Source organism: Lissotriton helveticus, chromosome 1_2 (genome assembly GCF_964261635.1).
Source record: "Lissotriton helveticus chromosome 1_2, aLisHel1.1, whole genome shotgun sequence".
Taxonomy (NCBI): Eukaryota; Metazoa; Chordata; class Amphibia; order Caudata; family Salamandridae; genus Lissotriton; species Lissotriton helveticus.
This window is the reverse complement of record NC_136058.1, coordinates 255,854,711-255,876,553: the sequence shown is the minus strand read 5'-3', so window position 1 is coordinate 255,876,553 and position 21,843 is coordinate 255,854,711. Positions and strand designations below refer to the sequence as shown.

The window sequence follows — 21,843 nt, the reverse complement described above, 5'->3', positions numbered from 1 at the left end:
CCTCGTTTTGATATTTGTAAAAAACTATGTGTTGTTGATTGGATGAAACAATATGATTTGATAATGCATGCTCTTCACCCTTGTGGTGTTAATCAGTTGCTTATTTCCTTTGTTAAACCTCATAAGGGCATTTCCTCTGCCTCTATTTCAAGATGGGTCAAAATTGTTATGAATTCTGCTGGTGTTGATCTAAATATCTTCAAACCACATTCTATCAGAGGTGCTATGGCCAGTAAGTCCTTTTGGTCAGGAGGTAAGTTGGATGATATTCTTAAAGCTGCTGATTGGTCGAATTCTAGAACTTTTGCTCATCATTATTGTAAACCAATCACTCATATGTCTGATGTTTTTTTTTACATGGCTACCAACATGCATAATGGTAGCCTCCGGTCTTGTAATGAAATTGCGATTCTCCTATTAACATGACTAGAGAATCTGGATTTCATTAAAGACACGGAGGCTAACATTATCCCTCCCACCCTTCCCTGGGTGGTTGATGGTTGATCTTTTACTTACTGTTTATTTCTTGTAATATGTTTGTAAATGCAATGGTGAACTTGACTTGACAATAAACATATTTTAATTAATGAAATGTTTTATTTGAATTCTTAAAGTTCCTTGTCAGGATTAATCTTTGTTTATATTTCTGGATTTATTTACGCTTCTTTTCTTTTCAGATAACCTCTCGTGAACTCATGTTCCTGATTCCTTCTCTACGGATCTTGGAGATTTCGTTTGTCTTTCATCTACCTTGATTTTGTGAAGTCTCATCGTTGAAGTTTTTATTGGGACATTTACTTTCTCTCCTTTACTCCTTATTTAAAAGAGGCTGATTGCCTAGTGCTTACTGGAATTGTTTTTTTAAGAATGTTCTATTTGGAACTATTGCTTTGTGACATATGCGGCTGTTTGGAGTTGCATTAAAAGTTATATGCATAATGTTAGCCTCCGTGTCTTTAATGAAATCCAGATTCTCTAGTCATGTTAATAGGAGAATCGCAATTCAAGCAAGCGGGGCTGAAGACGGCTGGAAGGCCAGAAACCGGTCCTCGGAAGCTTGTTTCAGGTCCAGGGAAGGCATGGCTTGGCAGTTCGGGCTGGACTGTTCCCTTGAGGCACAGGGTCAGACTGATTTGCAAATAGCCATGTCTGAACTGGGGTGGTGATGGATCAAACCCAGATCTTTTGACTGGGTGTGAGTGTTTGATTGGTTCTGGTGCTCCGTCCATCACCACCCCCTTTTGTACCGCTTTGGCCGCCATAAGTGTGGCAGGGTATGCTCAGACGTGAGTCCCTTTCTCACTTTGCCACTGGATTCAAGCAAGCCGGACTGAAGACGGCTGGAATGCCAAAAACCGGTCCTCGGAAGCTTGTTTCCGGTCCAGGGAAGGCATGGCTTGGCAGTTCGGGCTGGACTGTTCCCATGAGGCACAGTGTCAGACTGATTTGCATATAGCCATGTCTGAACTGGGGTGGCAGAGTGGGCTAAAGAACGGTGATGGATCAAACCCAGATCTTTTGACTGGGTGTGAGTGTTTGATTGGTTCTGATGCTCCGTCCATCACCACCCCCTTTTGTACCGCTTTGGCCGCCATAAGTGTGGCAGGGTATGCTCAGACGTGAGTCCCTTGCTCACTTTGCCACTGGATTCAAGCAAGCCGGGTTGAAGACGGCTGGAATGCCAGAAACCGGTCCTCGGAAGCTTGTTTCCGGTCCAGGGAAGGCATGGCTTGGCAGTTCGGGCTGGACTGTTCCCATGAGGCACAGGGTCAGACTGATTTGCATATAGCCATGTCTGAACTGGGGTGGCAGAGTGGGCTAAAGAACGGTGATGGATCAAACCCAGATCTTTTGACTGGGTGTGAGTGTTTGACTGGTTCTGATGCTCCGTCCCTCACCACCCCCTGTTGCACCGCTTTGGCCGCCATAAGTGTGGCAAGGTATGCTCAGACGTGAGTCCCTTGCTCACTTTCCCACTGGATTCAAGCAAGCCGGGCTGAAGACGGCTGGAATGCCAGAAACCAGTCCTCGGAAGCTTGTTTCTGGTCCAGGGAAGGCATGGCTTGGCAGTTCTGGCTGGACTGTTCCCATGAGGCACAGGGTCAGACTGATTTGCATATAGCCATGTCTGAACTGGTGTGGTAAATAAATAATTAATTACCGGTTCTATTTTTGACTATAATTAATAAACAGGTAGCTCAATAAATAAGAGTCAAGATTCGAGGTAGCTGGAGTTGACAGGCTTTAATTAAGCATAAAGGACTGGAACAGGACAGCCTGTATGGGAATGGGATGGCAGCTGCCGGGGGCAGGATCTGGGAGCATAAGGAACAAGGGTAACTTTTAATAACAGTGCACAATATTTATAGTTAAACAAATACATTGTATTCAGTACAGTAGGCGTAGCAGTAGGCGGAGTTTGTAGCAGTCGCGAAAGATAAGGCATAAAGTGGGTGTAACAAGAGGTGTGTACAGGGCGTATACATAGACATGTGATGCAAACGTAACAGAATATGGCATAAAAGGGGCGGAAACATGGAGGGGGCTACCTGAGCAGCTGGGACCTCTAACCTAGTGGTGCGCGCAAACTGACAATGACGTGTTACTAGGGAGAACTAGGGGGCTATGACTTCTGCGCTAGAAGAGGAGACGAAAGTCTGGAGGGTCAGAGCGACATGTACCTAGGCATATCTAGTATCTCGTGTTTAGAGAACATGTTGATAGAATCCAAGAGTTATCAGGGTAAAGGCTAACAGACACTAAGACTGGGGCATGCATTATTCTACATGTAGTGTGTGTGCGAGGAATATTCTATGAATATTAATACAGTATTTCTCTTACATGGAGACATAAAGGCTAGACCATGACGGAAACTATTGATGCGATTCAGTAGCTTAGGAATGCAGAGAAGGAGGGCTGGACTGATAACTAGAATCATAACATACTCTTGGCAGACTGGGAGGCAGAGCCAGGCCGAGCCGGGCACTGCGTGGCAAGAAAGTGAGTGAAGGGTCAGGGATACAGGTGGGGGCTGTATCGCTCCTCGAGGAGGGTTCAGGAGACAGGAGCTGAATCTGAGTCCGGGCCCTTTTGAGGCCTAGAAACAGGGATAATTCAATGAATTAACGTGCACACTGTAAAACGTGGCAACGTAGCTTTACATAGGCCTGATAGTCATTGTATTCACGAGAACTGGAAACTGACATACTAGAGATGGACACAACTGTAATTGCGTCTTTAATCGATCAGAGGGGAATACATGCATATCGATCATGCACATATAACATAACATGGGGAACACGTAGGCACATAAAACATGGCAAAATTTACTTTTCCACATTCCCTCCTTGTGCCCTACGTTTCCCTCAGGAAACATCTATATTCATGATACCATCTATCATTTCATATAGCATCATTTGCTCGTCTCGAATTGTCTTGGAACGGGATTTAGGACTAGGAATACAAGAGGTAGCACAAATGCCGCAAATCGCAGGGCCACATTGTATACAGAGGCAGCAACTGAATATGATCGTTACTGCAATACCTAGGAATGACAATACTTTCCATCCCCAGGCAGATATAATACTCCAGAGCCAACCGGACCATGTCCAGGTGCCTGGATTCTGGTGTATCTGATGGGCAATTTTATGAAGTCTGGTTATAGCTGAATAAACAGACGGCGCGTTATTAGGAATGAAAATGCAGCAACTAGATCCGATGACTCTACATGCTCCTCCTCTATCGGCCAGTATGACGTCAAGAACGAGACGATTTTGGAGCACGACAAATCTCATAGCAGATTGCTCTTCGGTTAAGTTACCTAGAGCAGAAGTAGTCTCATTCACTACTGCTTCGAGGGTTCTGGTTAGTCTACGGATTAACTTACTATTCTGGACAGGTCCTATAAAGAAGAAGAAACCTTTATTAAAGTCTTGATACTGTTCTAGAGCAGTTTCAGTTTGATCGACAATCGGGGACTCGATCTCCCTTCTATGTCTGACGTGTACTAGATGTGTGTTTCTATGATAATCAGATGGGGCTAGGAAAACTGGTGGCAGTAGGAAGGCGATGTAACATGTTCCATCCCAATCGAGGGGCAGACGAACATATGCGGTCTGACCACAAACAAAATAAGAATGACGTGAAGCTTTGAAAATAGATTTCCCACTGTCACTATACTCGACAGTAGTAGTACAATCACTATGTCCTACATGTGCGGAACCATTATTTCGGACACATAATTCGCCTTTGACTGGTAGTACTGAAATAGCAGGTAAGTCTGGAGTAGTATCAGACTGAACGTTCAGGACCATAAAATTCGAAGAATAATTACCTAAATTATAAACTTCATTTTCTAGATCTAACCCTGTTCTATGGGGGAGACCTTGCTTGTCTGGAAAACATGTTCTATTCAGAAGGGACATATCATTTGAGGATGGCGTTAACATGGACCATGCTCCACACGAACCATTATGTGAAAACGGATAAGGAAAGAGTGGCAGAACTCCCTTCGGTGTCTGGAAAGGGGGGAGTCGACCACACACCCAACAATTAGTGGCATTGCTGGTCTGGTGTGAATAGTGTAACATTCTTATGAATGTGTTATTTCTCATAGCAAGACGATAGGATAACTCGTGAGGAGGCAGATCACTAAACGTGTGCTCTACTGTAGCATTAGGAAACTTATTTACATGAGAAATTGGAAAACATAAATGCAATGCATAACTTGTGCAGGTAACCATCAAACTTAGAAACAATAGAAAACTTAGAAAAACGATACATCGGATAGAGTTTTGACTAACTCTCTCACTATGGGGGTCTATCTCATACATGTCAGATACCTGTCTAACCGTTTCACCCGAGGGGGACTTAGACAATTAAACTGGCTGACTTATTTTACTAGACCGGAGTTTTAATTTATACTCCTGCTGCGGAGTTTTCTCTAACAGAGGAACTGTCAATTCTGGATTTGAATCAGTGTCTGGTTTAGAGTCTGGTTTCAGGCAGTCTTTAGAAAAGGAACAATCCTTGGAAATGTTCTTGGCAAAAGTTTTATTACGGAGTCCATGAAATTTCTTGACGTGAGACAGGTGGACCCAACCCTTACGGCCTTCCAACTTCACGGCCGTACGGGTGGTCAGAAGGACTAGTTGAGGTTGCTTCCAACGGGGCTCCAGCGGACTTGAACGATCAAAATTCCGGACCAGTACTAGGTCACCTGGGATGACCTCATGCGGTTTCACTTCAGTATTGTCTGGAAATGCGGCGGCAACCTGTGAACGACAAGAATGTAGGGCAGACATCAAGGAAGCTAGGTAATCTGTCAACATATTGCTGGAAACATCTGTAATACTGCGGGGTCTAGGTGTACCCCACATGTTTGGGGGGCGGCCGAATATGACCTCATAAGGGGACAGACCTGATCTGGAATGTGCAACCATCCGCATAAAGAATAAAGCAACTGGCAGGGCAACTAGCCAGTCTACACCTTTCTCTTTACATGTCTTGGCAATACGGATTTTCAAGGTCTGATTATGTCTCTCTACGAGACCGGCTGCTTCTGGATGGCGCACACAATGGAACTTCCACTGGTACCCTAACAAGAGGGAAACATGTTTCATTAACTCAGATGAGAATGGCTGGCCGTTATCAGAATACACGACCCTAGGGACCCTAGGGAGTCCATAACGGGGGAAGAATTCACGAACCAGCTGCTTGGCAGTGGTCGCAAAGCCTGGGCTACTGGATCTAATGTGCTCGAGAAATAAGCACAAGGCTTGTATTGTCCTGCTTGATCTTGTGTGAGAACAGATAATGCAGTACCATCACGTTCTGTGACAAAAAGTGTAAAAGGCTTACTGTAGTTCGGTGTAGCTAGAACAGGTGCTTGGCATAAGGCTTTCTTTAATTCATTAAAACTAAGTGTATGTTCAGATGTCCAAGGGAGGACAGTCGATACGGCTGCCTCCTGTGTCGTTAACTGTATCAGTGGTTTGGCTAGAAATGCATACTGAGGAATCCATTGTCTGCAATAAGAAGTGAGGCCAATAAAAGCACGTACCTCCTTCTGTGTCTTGGGCTGTGGAAGACTCGCTATTAACTGGATACGGTCTGGTGTCAACTGCCTACCCCACTTGGACAGTAAGTGGCCTAAGTAGATCACTTGCTGGACACAGAATTGAAGCTTCGAAGGGGACACCTTGTGCCCCATCTCGGCCAGGAAATACAGGACTGCAAGTGACGCTCGCTCGCAATCAAGTTCAGAACGGGCTGTGATCAGTAGATCATCGACATACTGGAGCAGGGCAGTGTCAGCTGGCATGTGAATATTGTCTAGTTGTCTCTTAAGTGCTTGACTGTAAATACTAGGACTTTCTGTGAAACCTTGAGGAGCTCGTGTGAATTTATAGCTCCTTCCATTTAAACAAAAACCGAAAAGGTACTGGCTGTCTGGATGAATGGGAACACTGAAAAATGCATTCTTGAGGTCTATTACAGTAAAAAATGTAGCTTCAGAATCAATAGCTGTCAATAAGGATGAAATATCTGGGACTACTGGATACTGGGGTATGATACATTTATTAAGTTCTCGAAGGTCAATCACTAATCGATATACTGGAGGTGCATTTGGATCAGTACGTTTCATGACTGGAATGATAGGAGAATTACATACATTGGAGTCAGTTTCTACAACCACTCCTTGAGCAATGAGCTCGTCAATAATTTTGGATAAGGCTGCTACAGCCTCAGGTGGCAATCTGTACTGTCTGATCCGTGGCAGGACTATACCTTGCTTGAGAGTCACACGATGGGGTGTGATTTGCATAAAACCTACATCAGTTGGACCTTGCGCCCATAAATGCTGTGGTACATTGGACAATCTTGGATCAAAATCGCGTAATACATAGTGACCTTTAAAGTCCCTTAAGAACAAACGGATTCCTTCTGGGGAACAGCAAATTACTGCACCTAATTCTTTCAATGTTTTAATGCCTAACAAATTTTCTGGACATGATTTCGTAAGTAACAAATCAGTAGTTCGGGACAATGGACCAACTTCTAGGGAAACTGGTTTTGAAATCTCGTTCACAATAGGCTTTCCTGAAAATCCAAGGGAAACATTTTTAGAGCCTGAGAGCGGAGCCCCTGGAACCTCGTCATGACTGATAGTAGTCCTACTTGCCCCTGTATCAATCAAAAACTTTCTGTCTTTCCCCAATACTTGACTGTGTACATAGGGACCCTCTTGATCTACAGGTATCTCGATGAGAGGCAAGCCTACCTCCCTCTCTAGGCTGTTTCATGAATACGGTTGATACTCTGGATACTCTGTCTGGGCATACTGGTACATCTGCTGTGTAACATGCTGTGTTGCAGCGATAGGCTGCGGTGCTGGAACTGTCTGTTGTGCATTCTGTGGCTGAGAAGTCTGTGAAACTTGTTCTTGTCTAGGCGGGCGTGGTCTTTCTTTAGTTTTACCAGTGGCTATGTTGTGTTTCAGAACTGCACACTCGTTTATAAAATGACCTGGCTGTTTACAATAATTGCATGTCCCTTTAACGGGAACTGCAGGATGACTGGCTTGATTCGGACCCCTCTTCTGACTGTCTTGTGGAACAGATTGTGCAACTAGTACTTTCATTTTCGTATCTTTCATACGTTTCCTTTCGTGTTCTTGCTCTTCTCCGATTCTATTCTGGTGATACTGGAGCATCTGGAGCATCTGTGACGGGGTACTAGCTTGCCATGTACTTTCGACTTTCAAAACTCGATTTTTAACTTGTGGACTTGAATTCTCGACTAGTTTAGTAACAAAAAGATGAGGGTATGACTCGCTACCTGTCTTCAAACCACTGTTGATGATAAAGCATTTCTCAAATCTAGAATAAAAATCACTAGTGTCTTCATCCTGTTTCTGTTTGCATGCAGAGATTGCATCCCAGTCTTCCTTTTTCGTGGCTAATAACCTAGGCAAAACTTGAATCAATAACTCTGGCAATTCTTTACATTTGTCCCCAAGACCGGTACCTGGTACTCGTATTTTATCTTCAGCTTCTAGAGCTGTCCAATCAATCTTTTTCTCTCCCACCTCCCATTCTTTTTCCTTGAGTTTCTCATATACCCCTGCGGGCAACAGGACCTTTAACATTTTAATGATATCAGGATATGTGTATTCTCCCATACTGAGCATGTCTTTTAATTCTCGATGGAACCCTGCTGGATCTTTGTCGTGACAGGGAATTAATTTCTTCATCTCTAAGAGTTCCATCTTGGTAATCGGGGTGTAAACAAATACTCGTTGCATTTCACCACCCGGTGTCCTAACTGGGTGCACTTCTCGTAGCGGATGCTGTCTATCTATGTAGAATGATTTACTTTCTGGAGGTGAAACGTGAACAAAATGCGGATTCAGAAACGTTCTATATTTATGGCGCTGTTCTAGAATGACACTAATTAAATCAGTACCTAAACCTTTCCATTTATACTGGAGTAACTCGTTCAGGACATCATGTAACGGACCTGGATCAGAATGTTGACCCTCATACAGTGTAATGAGGTGCTGGATCATATACATACCCACCAGTCGCTGCTCGGCTGGGGGCAGTTTCAGAAACATTTGTGCCACTATTTCATCTGGAAAAGTGGTAGAATCAGTAGTCCATCGAACTGCTGATCGGGCTAGTTCTTGTTCATGCATGGTACTAAGTTCACTATAACCGATTCGTGATTTCAGAATGTGATCGGTAGCTTGAAATACTTGTTCCAGAGAACCTTGTTCTGGTGCTGGAAGGTGAGAAACTTTCTGGTGTTCTAGGCGTGAATGTCGGTCTGGAAGTCTAGATCTACCTACATACGCTATTCTGGTAGGATTCTCGTCGTCTACCTCTTCAGTATCAGTGTTGTCTTCTTTCTCGCTTACTTGTGCTGCTATACGTTTCTCGTGAAACCTTATTATTTCCTTACGAATTTTCTTGTACATACTTTCTATACTACTGAGTGTCTTGTGTCTACCCTCGGCTATATTATCACTCCACCTTGTCAGGACTTTCATTTCGGTCGGATCTTTAGTCGGACAATCTTGTTCCCTTACTAAACAATTAATTAGAAACTTTAATAGCATGAGCTGGGTCTCAGCTTTCCTTAGAGACATGATTTCGCCAATACTTTCTGGATCATCCCCTGTACGGATGAAACGATATATTCTGTCTAGATCTTCTTTCATATTCGGTAGGGTGTCCAAATACTCGGTCACCCGTCTTACGCGCAATGAATATATAACCATATTATCATCGCCTGGGACTGGATCATAACGGCATTCGGTAAGAGCTCGCTTGATATCTGCAACGGACTGATGTTTGGGCGTACGCTGTAACGCACGTTCATGTAACTCGACTAACATTACACGTTTATGTGGCGGCGGGGTACCAGGAGGACCTCCTCCCGCGGCCCCTAAACTGGAATCGTCGACTGATACTCTTCGTGCTGGCAGAGTGACCGATGTAGCGGGAACTTGTACTATGGGCTGGACCGGGGGTACCGTAACAGGTGCTGTAACAGGTGCCCCGGTGGCTGGAGGAACAGGTATTACATTATTTACAGGAGCTGGCGGAACAGGATTTGCATATTCTGGGACTGTGTCGTCCAAATAGGACGAGAGAAAAATATCAGCTGCGGTCGGTTTGTGACGTAGCTTAATCGGAACTAATGGCGGCGGAAAATTACATGGTGCTTCCGGGGTTGCTTTTGGCAAGCCCTCGGCAAGAAGAGGATACATACCCTTAATGAGGGCATTTCTCTGTCTGTCTGACTGTTCGGCTTTAACTCGTTCACCTACTTCGATTAATTCCCTTTCTTGGGCTCTTTCTGAGGATTCTCTACTTAATTCTAACTTTCTGATTTCTTTTTCGGTTCTTTTATGAGATTCTTTGCGCCATAACTCGATGGCATCTTTCTGTGACTGTCTGGCTTTCTTTTTCCATAATGCTTCTTCTACTCGCATGATGCACTCGGCATCCCATGTACCCGATACGGGCCATCTATACTTTTCCTCTAATTCCTTGGTGTACTCCACCCATAAGTCTAGATATAATATGGCACTTATGCCATGCTTATGATACATAAAATGACCTGGACTGTCCCTAGGCGGGACAGGAACTGCTTCTTCGAGCAGACCTTTTCTAGTTTTTAACTGACGTAATCTTGAGAACAGAGGCATGACTGGACTGGAGTCTAGACACAATACTATACACAATGAACACAATAATTACTTGAAAAACAACTCATTCATACCACGACATTGAAAACACATGGAATAACATTTAGAATAACAGTTCGGACAAGATACTACCTGAAATACTGAGAACAGAACACATGAATTTCTCGAGAACAGAACTTACTAGAACAGACTAGATGCACTGCTGAAACAGTACGAAACTTACCGGTCCCATAAAGAGACACGTCAGGACCCGCATCCACCTAAGTGGACACTTCGTGTTGGATCTGTGTACCCAAACCCACGGACCAGAGACAATTTAATTGACCCTGTCTAGATACTACCCCAGCAACGGTACTCACCGGGCAGCAAGAACGGAAGGCCTCGGACTGGACTGGACTGCTACGACGACGGACGGACGAACTTCGGACTTCAGTTACAGGTGGGCCTCCGGATACCTCGGACCTTGGACTCTCGGCTTGGGCTCTGGTCGGGACTCGCCGCGTTCCTCCACCGCCTCGTCTGGATGCTGGACCGCAACCTCCGTCTCCTCCGTGGACCTGAGGGATACTTAAAGCAGAAATATCTGCCGGTGTGCAGGATGGTTCCGTCACGGCTGCAGAGGGTCAGGGGGCTTGCGTGGCTTCTCCGGCGCGTGGGGAAAGGGCAAGTCCCTGTTCGGGCGCCATTATGTGGTAAATAAATAATTAATTACCGGTTCTATTTTTGACTATAATTAATAAACAGGTAGCTCAATAAATAAGAGTCAAGATTCGAGGTAGCTGGAGTTGACAGGCTTTAATTAAGCATAAAGGACTGGAACAGGACAGCCTGTACGGGAATGGGATGGCAGCTGCCGGGGGCAGGATCTGGGAGCATAAGGAACAAGGGTAACTTTTAATAACAGTGCACAATATTTATAGTTAAACAAATACATTGTATTCAGTACAGTAGGCGTAGCAGTAGGCGGAGTTTGTAGCAGTCGCGAAAGATAAGGCATAAAGTGGGTGTAACAAGAGGTGTGTACAGGGCGTATACATAGACATGTGATGCAAACGTAACAGAATATGGCATAAAAGGGGCGGAAACATGGAGGGGGCTACCTGAGCAGCTGGGACCTCTAACCTAGTGGTGCGCGCAAACTGACAATGACGTGTTACTAGGGAGAACTGGGGGGCTATGACTTCTGCGCTAGAAGAGGAGACGAAAGTCTGGAGGGTCAGAGCGACATGTACCTAGGCATATCTAGTATCTCGTGTTTAGAGAACATGTTGATAGAATCCAAGAGTTATCAGGGTAAAGGCTAACAGACACTAAGACTGGGGCATGCATTATTCTACATGTAGTGTGTGTGCGAGGAATATTCTATGAATATTAATACAGTATTTCTCTTACATTGAGACATAAAGGCTAGACCATGACGGAAACTATTGATGCGATTCAGTAGCTTAGGAATGCAGAGAAGGAGGGCTGGACTGATAACTAGAATCATAACATACTCTTGGCAGACTGGGAGGCAGAGCCAGGCCGAGCCGGGCACTGCGTGGCAAGAAAGTGAGTGAAGGGTCAGGGATACAGGTGGGGGCTGTATCGCTCCTCGAGGAGGGTTCAGGAGACAGGAGCTGAATCTGAGTCCGGGCCCTTTTGAGGCCTAGAAACGGGGATAATTCAATGAATTAACGTGCACACTGTAAAACGTGGCAACGTAGCTTTACATAGGCCTGATAGTCATTGTATTCACGAGAACTGGAAACTGACATACTAGAGATGGACACAACTGTAATTGCGTCTTTAATCGATCAGAGGGGAATACATGCATATCGATCATGCACATATAACATAACATGGGGAACACGTAGGCACATAAAACATGGCAAAATTTACTTTTCCACACTGGGGTGGCAGAGTTGTCGAGGAAGAGGTGTGGCGCCGCTGCCAGGGCGACTGACGCTGGAATCTGGGGACCACGGTTCGATCCCCGGCTCCGGCGGCAGGTTAGCCCAGCACCATGTGACTCTGGGCAATAGCTCGCTTAATCTTCCCGACGGCCCCTAGCGCCTAGAGACCCTTACGGGTGATTGTGCGCTTTACAAATGTGGACTTTACTTTACTTTACTTTGCAGAGTGGGCTAAAGAACGGTGATGGATCAAACCCAGATCTTTTGACTGGGTGTGAGTGTTTGATTGGTTCTGATGCTCCGTCCATCACCACCGCCTTTTGTACCGCTTTGGCCGCCATAAGTGTGGCAGGGTATGCTCAGACGTGAGTCCCTTGCTCACTTTGCCACTGGATTCAAGCAAGCCGGGCTGAAGACGGCTGGAATGCCAGAAACCGGTCCTCGGAAGCTTGTTTCCGGTCCAGGGAAGGCATGGCTTGGCAGTTCGGGCTGGACTGTTCCCATGAGGCACAGGGTCAGACTGATTTGCATATAGCCATGTCTGAACTGGGGTGGCAGAGTGGGCTAAAGAACGGTGAGGGATCAAACCCAGATCTTTTGACTGGGTGTGAGTGTTTGATTGGTTCTGATGCTCCGTCCATCACCACCCCCTTTTGTACCGCTTTGGCCGCCATAAGTGTGGCAGGGTATGCTCAGACGTGAGTCCCTTGCTCACTTTGCCACTGGATTCAAGCAAGCCGGGCTGAAGACGGCTGGAATGCCAGAAACCGGTCCTCGGAAGCTTGTTTCCGGCCCAGGGAAGGCATGGCTTGGCAGTTCGGGCTGGACTGTTCCCATGAGGCACAGGGTCAGACTGATTTGCATATGGCCATGTCTGAACTGGGGTGGCAGAGTTGGCTAAAGAACGGTGATGGACCAAACCCAGATCTTTTGACTGGGTGTGAGTGTTTGATTGGTTCTGATGCTCCGTCCATCACCACCCCCTTTTGTACCGCTTTGGCCGCCATAAGTGTGGCAGGGTATGCTCAGACGTGAGTCCCTTGCTCACTTTGCCACTGGATTCAAGCAAGCCGGACTGAATACGGCTGGAATGCCAGAAACCGGTCCTCGAAAGCTTGTTTCCGGTCCAGGGAAGGCATGGCTTGGCAGTTCGGGCTGGATTGTTCCCATGAGGCACAGGGTCAGACTGATTTGCATATAGCCATGTCTGAACTGGGGTGGCAGAGTGGGCTAAAGAACGGTGATGGATCAAACCCAGATCTTTTGACTGGGTGTGAGTGTTTGATTGGTTCTGATGCTCCGTCCATCACCACCCCCTTTTGTACCGCTTTGGCCGCCATAAGTGTGGCAGGGTATGCTCAGACATGAGTCCCTTGCTCACTTTGCCACTGGATTCAAGCAAGCCGAGCTGAAGACGGCTGGAATGCCAGAAACCGGTCCTCGGAAGCTTGTTTCCGGTCCAGGGAAGGCTTGGCTTGGCAGTTCGGGCTGGACTGTTCCCTTGAGGCACAGGGTCAGACTGATTTGCATATAGCCATGTCTGAACTGGGGTGGCAGAGTGGGCTAAAGAACGGTGATGGATCAAACCCAGATCTTTTGACTGGGTGTGAGTGTTTGATTGGTTCTGATGGTCCGTCCATCACCACCCCCTTTTGTACCGCAGGTTTGCACAGGAGCTGCAACTGGCACTGGCTCCAGAATAGGTAAAACTTGGTTCCATCTCCAAAAAAGAACTCTGGTGAAACCAGCAGGACAGACATAGGTGTGGTGACAGTGACATTGACCAGGTGACCTCCTTCCTGATTTGAGGAACTTACAGACTGTATAGCTGGGTGCCCAGACAATCCAAACTGATCAGGTTGCAAAACTGGGCATGCGCCATTAGGCACAGCCCTTGTATCAGGTAGCCAGGGGTAAGGATGGGATCGATACTTTACAATTTGTTTTTTAGTGACAAGTTTTCTTGTTGTAAGGGCTGGACTACTTGCTATAAATCAGCTCATGCCTTAGCCAATTCTAACGCACAAGGGGCCTTCTCCGTAAGCGCCTGAGCTAAGTTGTGAACACGGAACTGACCGAGAAGTCCATTTCGTCTGAGCAGAGAAGAGTGTATGATACTTGGCTTTCTGTCATGACACTCACCTGGCTCTTGTCCACAGAGACAATAATGGACCTTCTATCTCTCCTAGGGTGGTGTCTGATCAGGGCATTGTAACTGCTCAGTCACCGTCTTCTTGGAGTCGTATGTACGTTTCTTCTCAGTCGTGGAACGCGTCATTGTGATATGTGCATAACATAGTTGGTCGTGAGCTACACTGCAAATAAAAGTAGAAAGGTTATTCAACAAATGAGTAGTTGTGACATTTTCCCTCCTGCCTTTGATATGCTTTGAACAGTCAATTACACGATAATTAATCTATTGCTGCATAGACTTCCAATTATCAACCATTACCCTTGGAGTTGCGGCACTCCAGGCAGAAGCAATATTGTGTTTTCACATCAAACACTAAGGTACACCTTGTTTGTTCAACACTAGCCACAAGGTGAGCAAGAGTGTGCTTTTGAATTCACAGACTAAAGCACAATAAAGGATGGTACATAAGGAATGTCACTGGGCGCTAATACCAAGGCCTCGGTTGCTCATTACATAATACCCACAATGTCTCAATGTTCAAGAATTGTCCTGTTTTCTTATTTTCAACATCATAAAAATAAGTCTTTGGTTGATACGGTTTCTCTTTGTGCACCAAACTTAAGGATGGTAATTAACCATTTTTCTCCTTTTAGGTGCGACGTTGCAGGGATGATGTTCGCTGTGTCTCTGGATTTGCAGGGGAGAGGATGTCCGCAGCCTCGGAGATTTGCTGGAGAGTAGTGCTGTTTTGCAGGTATGGAGTTCGCTGCGTCACTGGATTTGCAAGGGAGAAGATGTCCGCAGCATTGGATGTTCGCAGGAGAGCCGCAATGCAGAAAATACTCGGGTGGAGCCGTTCATGTGAGCTGGATCGCTGAAAAAGACCGGTCCTCTTCAACCAGTGGGTAAGCTAAGAACTGCCTCGTGGTCTGAGTGCAGTATAAATACCATTCCCAAATCCTTATGAGTCAGCCCAAATGACCCCACAGTCATGTGCCTATGAATCAGCCCAAAAATCGCCATAGTCATGTGCCTATGAGTCAGCCCAAAAATACCCATAGTCATCAGCTATGAGGCAGCCCAAATATGCCCATAGTCATGTGCCCATGAGTTAGCCCAAATACCACCATAATCATGATGAGTCAGCCTGAAGGCCCTGTGGGATGTTACTGTTTGTACTTTGATCTTTCATGAGTCAGTGGCCTAGGGCCCCAGGGGATAATTACCATGCCAAGAACGTTGTCAAGCCTATGGGGCAATGAGTCCCATGAACACAAGTTACAGGAGGAGTGAGAGCACAAGAAGGTCAGGGTCATGACATTAGCCTTTGATGGGGAGCAGGGTGGAATGTCAAGTTTACACAACAAGCGCCTAAATATTAGGCTGATTTATAATATTTGTTACCATGAAATGTTGTCTATTGAACCAGCTGAAATAAATGTATATTGGTTTGATCATGTAATTGATTAATGTTGTAAAACGATTGATCGTGTGACAAAATATTTCATTACATTGATGCACACCCTGTCCAGGTCACTTTTGGGACTTGGCCTCCTCAATTGATAGCTTAAAACTATTTTAGGCAATAATTTTTAGGAAGGCGCAAACTGATCGTTCTAGGTAGAAAAAAACGTTGTTGATTATTGTTTTGATTCTCAGGCGTGCGCAATCAGCCCACTTTACATTTTATTTTAGAAATGTGTTTTTTTCTTGTCCTAACCATTTGGTCCTTTTAGCCTGTGTCCTGGGCAAATAACTGGGTGTACTTGGCAGTTGGCCTTTGTGTATTTCTCCCAGACAGTGAGACAAAGGGGAACTAGCTGTTGGCACAATGGGTCATCCTGCTATGGTGATGGAGGCTGAGCTGTTACCTGCCCATATCACATTTCAAACAGACTACCTCCACACACACAAAGGAACTTGACACCAGCCTATTGTTACCTCAGAATACTTGGAACATGGGCAGGGGAAAATAAGGACCTTTCCAGAATCAGAGGTGGGGTGGTCTATGAGCTTCCCAACTCCAAAGACTGGCACCCAGTATGAATATTGGGTCTCTTGAACCACTCATCAGATCACTTCAGGACCTGTGGAAGACTCAGGAGAAGGACTGCCCCCTTCTGGAAGGGTGGCCCTGTTGCCTAAGGAAGAAAGCCTAGACCTTCTCCTTGAACCCAGGACTACTCAGGGTGATTCCAAGGGCTAGCTGACTGGCATCCTGATTTGAGCTACAGGGACAAAACAAGCTCCAGACACCTCCCTGCAACTGCCCAGCAAACTTGATGCAACTAGATCTGCCTCGACCTGCAACTGGGTCAGCCTGAGCCCTTCTTGCCTCTTCCACAATGAGTCCCTGATGCCCAAGAGGTCTAGATCCTGATGTTTTGGTCTCCTTGCGACAGCAATCTAGTCCCATTCACACCAAGACTCTACTGCCCACGACAACTACCAAATCTGGTGAACTCTGCACTACAGTGACTGCCAGCCGCGTCTGGCAATGCAAGATCTGCACTGCTTGCTACAGCAATGACAGCCGGTGATGACCACCAATGTGAATCTTAAGCAACGAACGTCTGCGATGCCTGACCGGATCTTCGCTCTGCAGCTACGACTGTCCACGGCACCCAGCTTGCTCTTCACGCTACAGTCACGTCCATCCACAATGCTCTCCCTTGTCCTTGCAGCCTCCTGGACTCTTTGTGCCAGACTATGAGAAGGTAACTTTTTCAGCAGAACTAACCTGGTCTCTGTATCTGGCCTGCACACCATCGCAATTGGCCTGAACTTGTGACTTCCCCTGGTCTCACACAAGCAGATGACCACGTGTAGCGATTTGTGCTTTTAGGTGCTTTACTTACCTAAAACTTTAAAATTGCATACCTCATACTCTACTGATTTAATTATTGTCATTTGGTATTATTTTATTTATTAAAATGGAGTCTATTTTTCTAAATTGGTTTTCTTGTGTAGTGTTTTCACTTTATTACTGTTTGTGTGCTGCATAAATACTTAACACCTTGCATCTAAGTTAAGCTTGACTGCTTTTGAGTCAAGCTACTATTGGGCTACTACCTGGCTGCCAAGACGTGGAACTCCCTCCCCATCCACCTCCGTCTGACCCAAGACCACCTCTCCTTCAGGAAGCAACTCAAGACCTGGCTGTTCGAGCAGTAGCGGACCCCCCTCCCCCAAGCGCCTTGAGACCCTCCGGGTGAGTAGCGCGCTATACAAATGCTTTGATTGATTGATTGATTGATTGGGTTAAGCACAGGTTAATTTAATAACTTTTGTGGTTCAGCCTGACAGGGATAGAGGTTGTTGGTTAAGAAAAGTCTTCACTTCTTCAATCGAAAACCCAGTTTCCTACACTATGCTATGGATAATGATGATGAGGAAAAATATTTCTAGCATGCATTGAGTGGTGACATTCTAACAGGCAGCAGCGACCTTTTTAGATAACGATATTTGGAAGTCTTCAAACTGATAATGGCAATGGCTCTACCTTGAGTTGAAGATCTATTTATGAGGATCAATTTGAACCCGGGTGGCACATGCTCATTTATAATGCTGGCGTTCCAAGGGGTGTATCGTGCCTCATTGATTACAAGGATTTTAAGGCTGTGAAAGAGGAGGATCATGCTGAAATCTGTGACTCCGTTGGCCATGCATCCGGTACTATGATGCCACAGGAGGGGAACAATGAGGAAGCCAGACCCCTTAATTCTTTCTAGGGGATTTGGAGTAAGCAAAAGCTAAGTGAGGACCAAGTCCCAAACAGGTTTACCGTTCATAGAGAATGTGAAATAATCATGACAAATAGCTCCTTCTGGGAGTTTGTAAATGGTGTTCATGTCATGGTAGCAGAACTGGAATAGATGGCAAGAAGGATTGATCGAATGCTTTTACGAGTATAAATGGTGTTACAATGAATTAAAAAGTTATTCTTAGGATGGGCAGTGTGCAGCACCTGCCCCCCAATCCAAAACCCTAGATCAGATCTTGGCTGCCAGAATGAGTTGTCAAACTGTAAAAAAAATAAAAAGCCACAAAATACAGAAATATTGTTGCACCTCAAATGTGCCATCAATAACTTCACTCTCTATCGAGCTTGTGCCACACACCTTTTTACTTCACACCATCAACCTTGTACTGCATCCCCTGCAACAAATGTAGCTAACTGTTAAATATATGTACATTTCCTCAGTTCCATGACCTCCTGCCTGTTTCTGTGGAATGTCCACTACTCCCTCCCGGAGCTAAGCCTATTCTACATTACACAAACTAAATAGGGACTTCATATGAAAACGACATTTAATACAAGTGGGAGACGTGTCAATACATTTCCTACAGCCTGTTCCCTTCTATTACTGTCTACTTAAGTTGTGTGTCATTGATTAATTACTTCATCAAGTAATTGACATGCTGTTTAATGAACTCTCCTAGCCTGTGCCTGTACTCAGCTGCCACAAAGTGCTCTCAGCTTGTAGTGTGGCGAGTCACAGCACAGCAGCGACAACAAGTACAGGGATTCCTAGCAGTGGTGTTTACCAAGAACTCTCCATGAATAATTCATGATTACCAGGTATATTAGGCTAATGTTAACATAGAGGGTTTTCTCGTTTGCGGGCTTTTTATGACCTACTTTAGCTCTTCAAAGCATTTGCTGTTAATCTTTAAAATGTTTACCTTAGAAGTCATCCTATTTTAAAACTAAGCATCCACTTGCCACCACACATTCGAACACCCAAAGAAAGGACAGACAGAGAAGTGATAAAGCGGGTCCTTTTACATGTTTTGTTTTGGTTTCCTATGAAATAGAAAAAAAACTAGGGTCGCATTGTGCAGATCAAACTGGGAGTGAGCCTGTTTAATAATGCCCACAGCAATTTGGGGCTATAAAAGGGGGAGGGGTGTAGGGTGACTCTTTGAGCAGCCATCACTGTCAACACAATTCACTATGCACAAAGTTAGCTCCCACACCATGACTAGAGGGCATTTCCTGGAGGGCTGGGTGCCACTAGGAAACAAAGATAGACCAGGTGAATGGTGGTGTTTAGAATTTAGAAAGTAGTGTGGGCTAATATTTGAAGTATACTGTTGGTCTCATATTAATTGATGCATCATGGAATGTATATGGTAGTACCTTATGATGAAGGGGCGAGAACATTGACGGCAGTTGGTGCCGATCTCCTGTGCCATTCAGACCTACAACTTGTTGATCAACTTTTGTTTCAATAAACAACAATTTGAAAATTACATCATTGGCTGGACATCACATCTTCACAAGATTGGCGACGAGGATGGGATTCGACTGGTAAAGTTTTTTTTATTTGGAACAACTACTTCACACCTGACTACTTCGACGCATGTTTAAAGATAGCTATGCCTTTGGTTGTAGACCCAGGGATCATTTGTACTGGAAAAACGTGGACACCTTGCTGTGATTTGCCACTGTTCATTGGCATATTTCTTGCCGAAATCTCTATTTAGACTTTTGGAGTCAGCAGTGTGTGAGCAAAGAACTGTGAAATAAAAGATGATCAACAAGTTGAAAATCACATCATTGGCTGGACATCATCTCTTTAACGCCTTAACCGCGGCGGTTTTTCCGCCGTGGTGCGGGCGTTCTATTGAGTGGGCGGGGCTCCGTCGGCCGTTGGCCGACGGCAGCACCCGCGAGGTAGTGCTCCCGTCGGCATGGAAGGGGTTAAACTAACTTACGCTCCATGTACATATTGTATGCATGCGTCTGCACATGTAAATATTAGCACATTCGCACCAGCCTACTCTATTATTTTTATCTGCGTGTGCTAGTCGAAAACTGAGTCACATGCCCAGTTATATAATGTATTTTTATTATTGATTTATGAAGCATATTTGTCACTTTTTGAATACGTCAGAGCTTAAATTGTTTTTCTCAGGACGGAAGAGAAAATTAGTGATAATTAATTGCCACACTTGTATTGTCTGTGTGCATTAGGGGTAGAGGCCAGCAGTCCAATGTCATTCAAATGACTTTAAAATACATCTATTGCCCATTTTAAGAAAAATGCTGAAATTCCAGCTTTTCTCTAAATTTGAATATAGTCATGGGGATCTGAGGCGAGATTTCTATTTCCAGGTCAATTTTGTGCTGTGGGCCCTCAAAACAGGGACTGCTTTGCAACTCAGGAATTAAACAATCACACATGTCTAACTGGGATGTAGAGAGCTTGAGTTATTTTACTTGCAGAATGGCAACAAAATGTTAGAGAGCTTAGGAGGAGAACATGGGGGCCGGCTGAACGCCTAGGTACCGAACTCCGCAATCGAACGGTAACATAAATGCTAAAAGGCTCAATTGAAGTGACACTGCCGAGGTTTTATACTAACCAGGCAGTTGCGGGTGGCTTCCTTGTGTGAATCGACGTGGTGGCCAGGGAGATAGCGGCGATATCCACGGTGGGAGAGTACACCAACGGAGCTGTCGTCGGGCGGCTGCGGCGGCTTCGCCTGGCACTGTGTGGAGGCTGTGCGGAGGTTGAGCGGAGGCTGCTGGGTATTGCAGGGTCTTGCCGATGCGAGGAATCAGCGGTGCTCGGAAAGCTGGATCGGGACCAAGATCTGGTGCAACAGTCCGAGGTGTGCTCTGCTCAAAGGCACCCTCTCAGCGGCGGTAGCAGCGCCGGTCAAGTAAGGAATAAACCAGGGGATTTTTGGGCAGAGGCCGCCTACATTTTTCAACATTTACGTGGGGCCACAATTAGACAAAGCTCTTATGTTAAAAGATTCAGGAGAAGAAGAGCCTATCATAGGGGACACATTAGAAGAGACCCCACAACTTGAGGGTCACCTACAACAAAGAAAGCCCGCTAAGGATCAATGTAACGATCAAGCCATGGATGCTCCTTTGAAGGGCGACTTTAGTGACCTGGTGGCTTCACTGCTAAAGGAGATGAAAATTGGGTTTGCTAAATCTGAGAAAAACCAGGAAAAAATCCAGGCTACGTGCGAGACTTTGGAAACTAAGGTTAATGAACTAGTAGACAGAGTGGTGGTGGTCGAAACGGCTTTGGAACAAATTAGGGATGAAGTGAGGGATAAAATTGAGATCTTAGAAAACAATTCTAGGAGAAATAACTTACATTTATTAAATATTCCTGAAGGTCAAGAAGGACAGAATATAAGGTCTTTAGTAGTAAATCTCCTAAAAGGTTTTATCCCTGACATGGATGAAAAAAATTTGGACAAAGACATACAAAGGGTCCATAGAGACCCATTTAGGCTCAATAAAGACAGAAAAAATTCTCACAGAGTCTTAGTTAACTTTAAATCTAACTCAATAAAAGAACATATTTTGAACAAGGCTCTAAAGACTGGCATCCTTACAAAAGACCGAAATAACTATAAAATCCGCTCGAATATATCCAAGGGAACGGCCGATAGGCAATGGGCCCTAGGAAAATTTATGCAAGACCTCAGGGCCGAAGGAGCCACTGTTCAGATTACATTTCTAGCCCTCTTACGTATAATGTGGTGTAACAAAACCTTTAATATCACAGACCCAAAAGAAGTGGTACTATTTCTGGAATGTATGAAAACAAATAGGGATAAGTAGC

The 21,843-nt window shown here is 45.2% G+C and overlaps 1 long non-coding RNA gene across 1 annotated transcript in view; it reads right to left on the bottom strand.

Annotated features, from left to right (window-relative positions):
- Positions 1-14,389, bottom strand: part of LOC144807843 (uncharacterized) — a 261,733-nt gene extending 247,344 nt beyond the window's left edge. Inside the window, exon 1 of the long non-coding RNA XR_013606469.1 lies at positions 14,254-14,389. This is a non-coding gene — a long non-coding RNA (uncharacterized LOC144807843). The remainder of the gene's footprint in view (positions 1-14,253) is intronic.
- Between the last annotated feature and the right edge of the window lie 7,454 nt (positions 14,390-21,843).